This window comes from Pinus tabuliformis, chromosome 6 (genome assembly GCF_031772625.1).
Source record: "Pinus tabuliformis cultivar Carrire ecotype Pingquan chromosome 6, CPIR1, whole genome shotgun sequence".
In the NCBI taxonomy this organism is placed as follows: domain Eukaryota; kingdom Viridiplantae; phylum Streptophyta; class Pinopsida; order Pinales; family Pinaceae; genus Pinus; species Pinus tabuliformis.
Window position 1 is genome coordinate 449,897,673 of NC_142292.1, and position 8,138 is coordinate 449,905,810.

Genomic DNA, 8,138 nt, shown 5'->3' on the forward strand with positions numbered 1-8,138 from the left:
TACTTCATCCTTTTTGAAGTGTTCTTTGGTAAAAAATTATGCTTGAAAGCCCCTAGAATGGACTCTCTGGCACCAGCGCAGGCTTGGTCAGGACACAGAGCACTACATAACACCCTTGGCTTGAGGATAGTGCTATGAAGCGCACTCTCTCCCATTTAGGGCTGCGTTGATCCTCCTTAGGTAAAAAATTCCACCTTTGACTTGATTTTTCCCAAATTTCCTTCTGTTTTTGCCTGGTAAAAGATCAATGATTATTGTGTCTTTGAAATCAATTTATATTTCTATTTCTAGCCCTACTTTGGCCTTGATTGTTTAGTGTTTCTTAAATGATTTCTTTATCATTATCAATTCATTGTGAAAGTTAGTTTATAGTCGTTTAATTGATTGATTGATTGCAAAAAGATTGATTGATTGTATGTGCATTAGTTTCCTTTTGTTCATCTCAACATTAAGGGAATTGAAAAGAAAAAATTTCATTGTGCATTGAAAAAGTTTGTGTGTGCTCATAGGAATAGTTTAGGGAAATTGCATTAGATGCACTCTTTGTTCTTTGATTAAAAGAATCTGATTGCTCTATCCCTATTAGCTAAGGTTTTCATTGTTCAAATTGAATGAAAAGAATGCTTATCATATTAGTTGCATTCTAGGAATTTCAAAGACATCACGTGGTGAACCTTGAAAGGAAAATTCTTAATCAAGATCAACTTAAAATTAATCTCAATTAACCTAATGGAGCATTTTCACCTAATGCAAAACATTTAGAGGTTCTAGGCTAGAGATGTGTTTCAGCATCGTAAAACATAGCAGTTGTCGCTAACTTGTTTGCAATACATCCTGAGTGTGATACCTCATTCCACGCACGTGAGTATATCGTAGCTCGTCCACGTACCTTCAGGTATATAGGGCGGCATTACAGTACTAAAGTATAAAGGAATGCTCTCACTGTGCGGTTTCACATTAGAAAGCGCTAACATGGATTGGGCCTCCATGTACTTTTGGGTATATATGGGAGGAAAACACTAGGTTGTTATCCATCCTTAGGTAACCGAGTCAGCCACCTTTTACACTGTGATACATCGAACACAACATTCGGGGAGATTTCCTACCTATACTTCTCGGTTCACCGGGAGGTATTCTGCAGTTCACAGTTGCCTGGTAAACCTTTTCCCTAGCTTACCCCTTTTTGTTTGTTTCCTTTTTGTAATAAAATCAATCAGCAATTGTGGAGGAACATCAACCCTTACCCCGTCGTTCGCGGAGGACAGCGAGTAAACTGCCTTTACTACCCGAAGCTACACCTATCCGGTAAAATCAGTCTCATTTGACTGAATCCAGTACATCCAAAGCTTCTGTTTCTTCATCTGAATTACCAGAAATACCTATACTGGTAAGTACTGTGACCCCAGTTACTCCTACAATTACTGGTACATCTGTTACTGAAATGGAATCTCCACAATTACCTGAGGACACTAGAACTGAATCTAGTGAAACGGTAACCCAAGTTGTTCAAAAAGAAGTTGATTCTCAACCTGAAGTTGTTCAACAAGAAATTACTTCTAAACCTGAATCTATTCAACCAGAAGTTGAGCTTGAACCTATCACCATTCAATAAGAAGTTACTTCTGAACCAGAAGTTGTTCAAGAAGCCAAAACTGAATCAGTTGTTCTTTTACCAGAACACTTGGATCTTGACTTTGAACAATTAGAAGTTGTTACCATACCAGAAGAAGATCGACCAGTACATCCTCATAAATCCGTAACTGTCGAGAATTCCCCTTTACCTCAGGAAAAAATACCAGAAATCTATTACGGAACTAACGGTGAAATCCTTCCACCTAGTTTGATTTCGATAGAAGAGGAACCTGAGGAAGAAACACCAAGAAATCCATTCCATTTTGGAACTAGACATTACCTTTATCCTCATACTCCTCATTTTACTGCTCCTTTTGATATTGATTACTTTCAAAAACCTGTCGATTCGTTAGGAAATCTATTTGGACATTTGACTATGGCAGAGTCAACATCCAAAACTGTACCATTTGTTACAGTCACGATAGAATCTTCTGTCGAAACCTCTTCGATGTTTACTACAACACTTGAGTCACATTTGTATGGTGTTCCGTTCGTCCCATCGGGTTACCAATCTTTATCTGGAACCCAATGAGGTGTTGCTTCTAGCCCTTGGTATTCACTAATGTACTCTACAAGAATTCTATCTGGTTCTTCATTAACGGATACTGAACAACTAGACCCATCAAGTCAATATCAAACTAGTTCATCTGGTTACTGTCCTATGTATCCGCTTTATACTAGACTACCCCCTTATGGAGAACAATATGCACAATCTCCTTATCCTCCATTTTCTAGGGAGAAACCATATGTTGGTATGCCATCGTCTTTAGGTCAGCTTGGAATGACTGTCTGCCAATGCATCCAACAATGCCTATTCAACCTAGGCTTGTGTATCCATCACAACCTATGCAATCTATTTCATCCATACCTACTACACCTATTGTTACAACTTTACCACAGTCACAAGCTCAGATTATTGTATCTCAACTTGTGCAAATTGGTCCTTCAACCTCAGACCCCCAAGTTTCAGGTTTACAGATTTAGCCTTCTTAGGTAGTGTTACAACAACCACTTGTGCCTGGAGTCCAACAACCTCAGGCCAGTTTACCTTTTACTAAAATGAATCAAACTTACACTGGTTTAGTGTATTCACAACCTGGTCAAGCTTACATTGGTGGGAAACAACCGTTAAATCAACAACCATTGTATCAACAACAACAACAGTTGCTTCAACAGCCTTGGCAGCCCCAATATCAACAACAACAATTCCAGCAATACCAACCTCATCCTGGACTTGGTCAACAAGCCTATGTTGGGTTTGGTCAACAACAAGTTTACCCAGGTCCTGGTCAACAAGCCTATGCTGGGTTTGGACAACAACAAATGTATCTTGGTGCTCAACAACCACCTTATACCGGATTTGATCAACAAACTTACCCCTATCAAGGTTACCAGCAGCAGATGCCTTATGTTGGTATGCAAAGGCCTATTGCCTAGGAAATCCCATCTTACCCTGGTTATGCTCAACCTGACCTCAATAGACAGTTGCCTTTTGTTGCAACACTTGAACTAGTAGATCTAAATTAGCTCACCAATGATCCAATTATTTATACACCTTAGTGGTTGGTGATTCCTCATAAATTACCTTTCAATATTCCAAAATTCAATGGAAACCTTGGAGAAGACCCGTCAAACCATGTTATGACTTTTCATTTATGGTGTTCATCAAACTCCTTGAATGATGATTTAGTTAGACTACGTCTTTTCCAAGAAACGCTTACTGGTTCGGTTGTGAAGTGGTACATTGAGTTACCATGAGCTTCTTTTGATAACTTTACATCTTTAGCTACCACATTTTTAACCCACTTCCAGTTACCCATACGATCTGAAATTGGAACAGAACTATTGACCAACTTTAAATAGACTACTGCTACTCATATCTTTGATCATATTCATAGTGGCGTCGTCATCGTCAAATTGTTAAAACTTATGTTCCTAATTAGCTTTTAGCTGATTGGTTTATAAAATCCTTGTTTCCATCTATTACCGAGGATGTGGCAAAAGGTGGAGTTGTCACTGAAGAGAAAGTAATTGCTCATGCCCAATATTTGGACTTGATTTATACACAATCTGGCACGCTCTATGACAAGATCCCGAATGCACCCAGACCAGCTTTCACTATTCTTCCACCACTATCAAGTAAGGAATCTCATGCCAGTGACGGTCTGATTGGTTCTTCGAGCACACAAATGGCAGGTAGACCATCTGGTCAAACACTTGCCATTTCCAATCAAACTTCAAATGCATCTGATAACACTCTTGCTTCCGAAATTAATGTCGTTTCATTTGACAAAGACAAGAATGAAAAGCAATCAAGAAGCAAGAAGAAGGGGAAAAACAAGAAGAAACAAAATAATCCCCCTCAAGAGAAATCATCTGATTCCTCTCCTTCGGCTAGGAAACCTCATTACCCATGTTTAATCTGTAACAATGAGCACTTTACACGAGATTGTCCTCACCATTCTCAAGTCTCAAAGCTTCTTAATACTTCTAGTACATCTGCAACATTGACTGATCCTTTTTTGAACCTGGAAACACATATGGTTGCTACATATCATGCTTCCACTTCCCAAGTTCTTGTGCTATCCGCCTCTAAGCCTAAAATTGATGTTTTGGTGTCAACACGAAGTAAAGATTATGGAAATCAATCGTCGTCATTGAATAACCAGGCCACTGATCAACCTAATTCTTCGACTTCAACTTCGTCTGATCCTATTCCGCCACCTATTGCAATAGAGTTAACAATAAAACCGCCTAAGGGAGTTGTACATAAATCAACATTTAACCCTCGAGCTCGAGTAGCACAGAACTATAATATAGTAGAATATTTGGCTCAGTCACCTTCTGCTATGTCAACACTTGAGGTGCTTCAAAATTGTCCCTCCCAAAAGAACGCTTTGTTGTCAGCAATTGGTGGAATCAATCCAATGGATTCCAATCTTGTGGTTTTTAACCATGTGGGTTATACAACATAGTTACCAACACAATTAGCATTCCTGATTTAAGTAAATGCATTGAATAAACGTATTCATCGAAACAATATTGACAAGGGGACATCTACTTGTATTATGTCAATGAATTGCTGGAAAATACTTGGCTCACCACCTTTGTCACGTTCACGAAAAACATTAAAAGCTTTCGTCGATCGCAAATATATGCCTTGTGGAATCTTGAGTAATCTACAAATTGAACTAGGGGGGAAAATAGAACTCTTGAAGTTGAGGTCATTAACGACCCCTTGACTACAACATTTTGCTAGGAATACTATGGGTTTATGCTATGGCTGTTGTGGTTTCGACATACTTTTGTACAATTGAATTCCCTCATAAGGGTGGAATCACAATTATCTATCAACTCGACTTATTCGCCTCTAGTTCACAGGCTACTAGAAGCATTCTGTTAGTTCACGGACCCCCTATCTCTTCAAAACATTGGTGTAGGTCTCTTCAAGGATTCTTCCCTAATGGGTACTTTTTCACTACTGTCACCATCAAACATGGCAGAAGTGGCAAAAATTGAGACTTGCAACATGATATCTTCTACTTCATCTAATTTAAGGAATATTACCAATAGTTCTGAAGTTGATAGTAGTAATGAAATTATGCCACTACACACCATTGAGATTGCATAGCAATCAATCTTTCTGGCTTGTGCAGTGAACCCAAATCCATCTTCGCCAATTGCATGGGTAGATCGTTCATTAGAATATGGTACTTCTTCTGATCCCTTTTCATGTATATTTTCTACTAATGAAGGAATCGTCCAATCAATGATGATGGAAGAAGAACCATGGGAAGATTATCATCATTGTTCCCATCTTCCAGATCACATAGAAGATTTTTCAAATGAACTTAATCACCCTTCAGTTGTTGATTTTATTTCGAAATGTGCTTTTATAGATACAATAGATTCCAAGCGAAACTTGTCAAATATTGAAGAAACTATTTCTATCAATATTTTGACCAAACCTAAAGTTGTTGAAAGCATTCATGTTGGCAAATCTTGTTCTCCATTATAACTTGATATTTATCATGCTCTCTTTCGTGAATTTCGAGATATATTTCTATGGTCATATGAAGAGATGTCACGAATTGACTCTAGTATAGTTGAACATGAAATAAAAATGTATCCTAATGTCAAACCAGTGTGACAACGCCTCCATCCTGTTCATCCAAAGAAGGCTACTGCCATTAAAATAGAAGTTGAATTTTTTTTGCATGTTGGTTTCATATACCCTGTTCCTCTTACTGATTGGGTTTCCAATATTGTTCCGGTCATGAAGAAACAAGGGACAATATGAGTGTGTGTTGATTATAGGGATGTTAATCAAGCTTGTCCAAAAGACAATTATCCCACTCCCTTTATCGACCAGATTATTGATGAATGTGCTAGATGTGAAATATTTTCATTTATGGATGGATTTTCCAGCTATAATCAAATCAATATCCACTTAGAAGTCCAATCTAAAACTACTATTATTTGTCCATGGGTCACATTCTCTTAGAGGAAACTCCCTCTTGGTTTGAATAACGCAAGGGCAACTTTTCAGAGGGCAATGAACTATGCCTTCCATGAAATCAAGCATATTGTTCAACCATACCTTGATGATTTACCTGCTTATTCACGTAAATGGACTGATCACCCACACCATTTGAGAGCTATATTTTTACGATGCCAACACTACAAAATACGAATCAATCCACACAAATGCGTGTTTTTGTTGGTACTGGTCATTTTCTTACTTTTGTAGTGTCTATAAGGAAGGAATTCGACTCGACCCTCTTAAGGTTCAGGCAATTCTTGACTTGCCTCCACCTTCCAAGAGACCTCCAAGGGAAGGGTAACTTTCTAAGGAGGTTCATTCCCAATTATGCTAAAATGGCTAAAGGATTTACTCGTCTTTTGAAAAAGTGGATACCCTTCCATTGGGATTATGTTGCGAAAGCTTCCTTTGATTCTTTTAAAGATACCTTGATTAGAGCGCCATTAATGTATTCCCTGAATTATCAAAATGACTACCTCCCCGTATCTCGTCGCTACAGATACAACCACTGGAATGGTTTTAGTCCAAGAAGAAGATGGGATTGAAAATCCAATATATTACTTGAGTCGCAATCTCAATGATACAGAGGTTAAGTACTCTTACGTTGAAAAGCTAGCTCTGGCTACTGTTCAAGTTGTGCAAAGATTTCGCCACTATATCCTGCTCCAAAAGACCATTGTCATTTCGGATTAATGCAACACTATGAAATATATTTTGTCGCGTCAATTGTTGGGGGGAAAATACTCAAAATGGATTGTCATTTTGTAGGAATTTGATTTGGAATTCATCAAATACAAATAAAATAAATCTCTAGTTTTTGTCGAGCTTCTTTGTGACCTTCCCTCAAATGAACCATCAATTCTAGATGAGTCTTTGTTCCTGATTTCGTCATCTGACCCGTGGTACGGAGATATAATGGTTTATCTCCAGACCCAAACTTTCTGGCCCGATACCTCTCGCTTGCAACATTGACGTATACGATACCAAGCCAAATATTATCTGATCATTGGCGACAATCTTTACCGTTGTGGTATCGATACGATTTTACGGAGGTGCCTGACACATGAGGAAGCCGAGGAATTTTTTAATGATTTCCATTCAGGTGCTTGTGGTGGACACTTATCTAGTTATGCTACTGCACAAAGGATTCTCCGTGCTGGTTACTTCTGGCCTACCATATTCAAAGATTGCATTATTGCTGTCAGAAGTTGTCATGCATGCTAGATCTATGACCGTAAAGCTAGATTACCACTTGCACCATTGCATCCTGTCGTCGTTGTTGGACCATTTTCCAAATGGGGCATTGACTTCATGACATGTAACCCTCACTCGGCTGGGGGGCATGGGTACATTATAGTCGCCGTTAACTATTTCAAAAAATGGGCCGAGGCGATGCCTACATTAAACAACAGTGGCGAGACGGTTGCACTTTTCTTTTTCAACCACGTGGTTGCCCAATTTGGTGTACCATAGGCTATAGTTACAGATCATGGGTCACATTTTCGCAATCACATGATGACTGAGTTAACTGCCAAGTTAGGACTTTCACATGATAGTTCTACTCCTTATTATCTGCAAGCTAATGGACAAGTTGAGGCCATCAACAAAGTCCTTAAGTGAATGCTTCAAAGAATGATAGGGGTTCATAAACGAAACTGGCATTTAATCTTGTACTCTGCTTTGTGGGCATATCGAACCTCGGTAAGGAATGCAACTGGATTCACACCCTTTCAATTGGTGTATGGTCTGGAGGCAATCTTGCCGATACAATGTGAAATTTCATCTCTTAAACTCGCAATTGACCTGTTACCTGACACTTTTGATGAAGAAGCGTGTTTCTTAGAACTCATCCATCTGGATGAAACCCGTCGTGAAGCCGCATTGGCTAATGAAGCACATAAGAAACGAATCAAGGCACAATACGACAGAAATGTCAAGCCTTGCATTTTCTCAGAAGGAGACC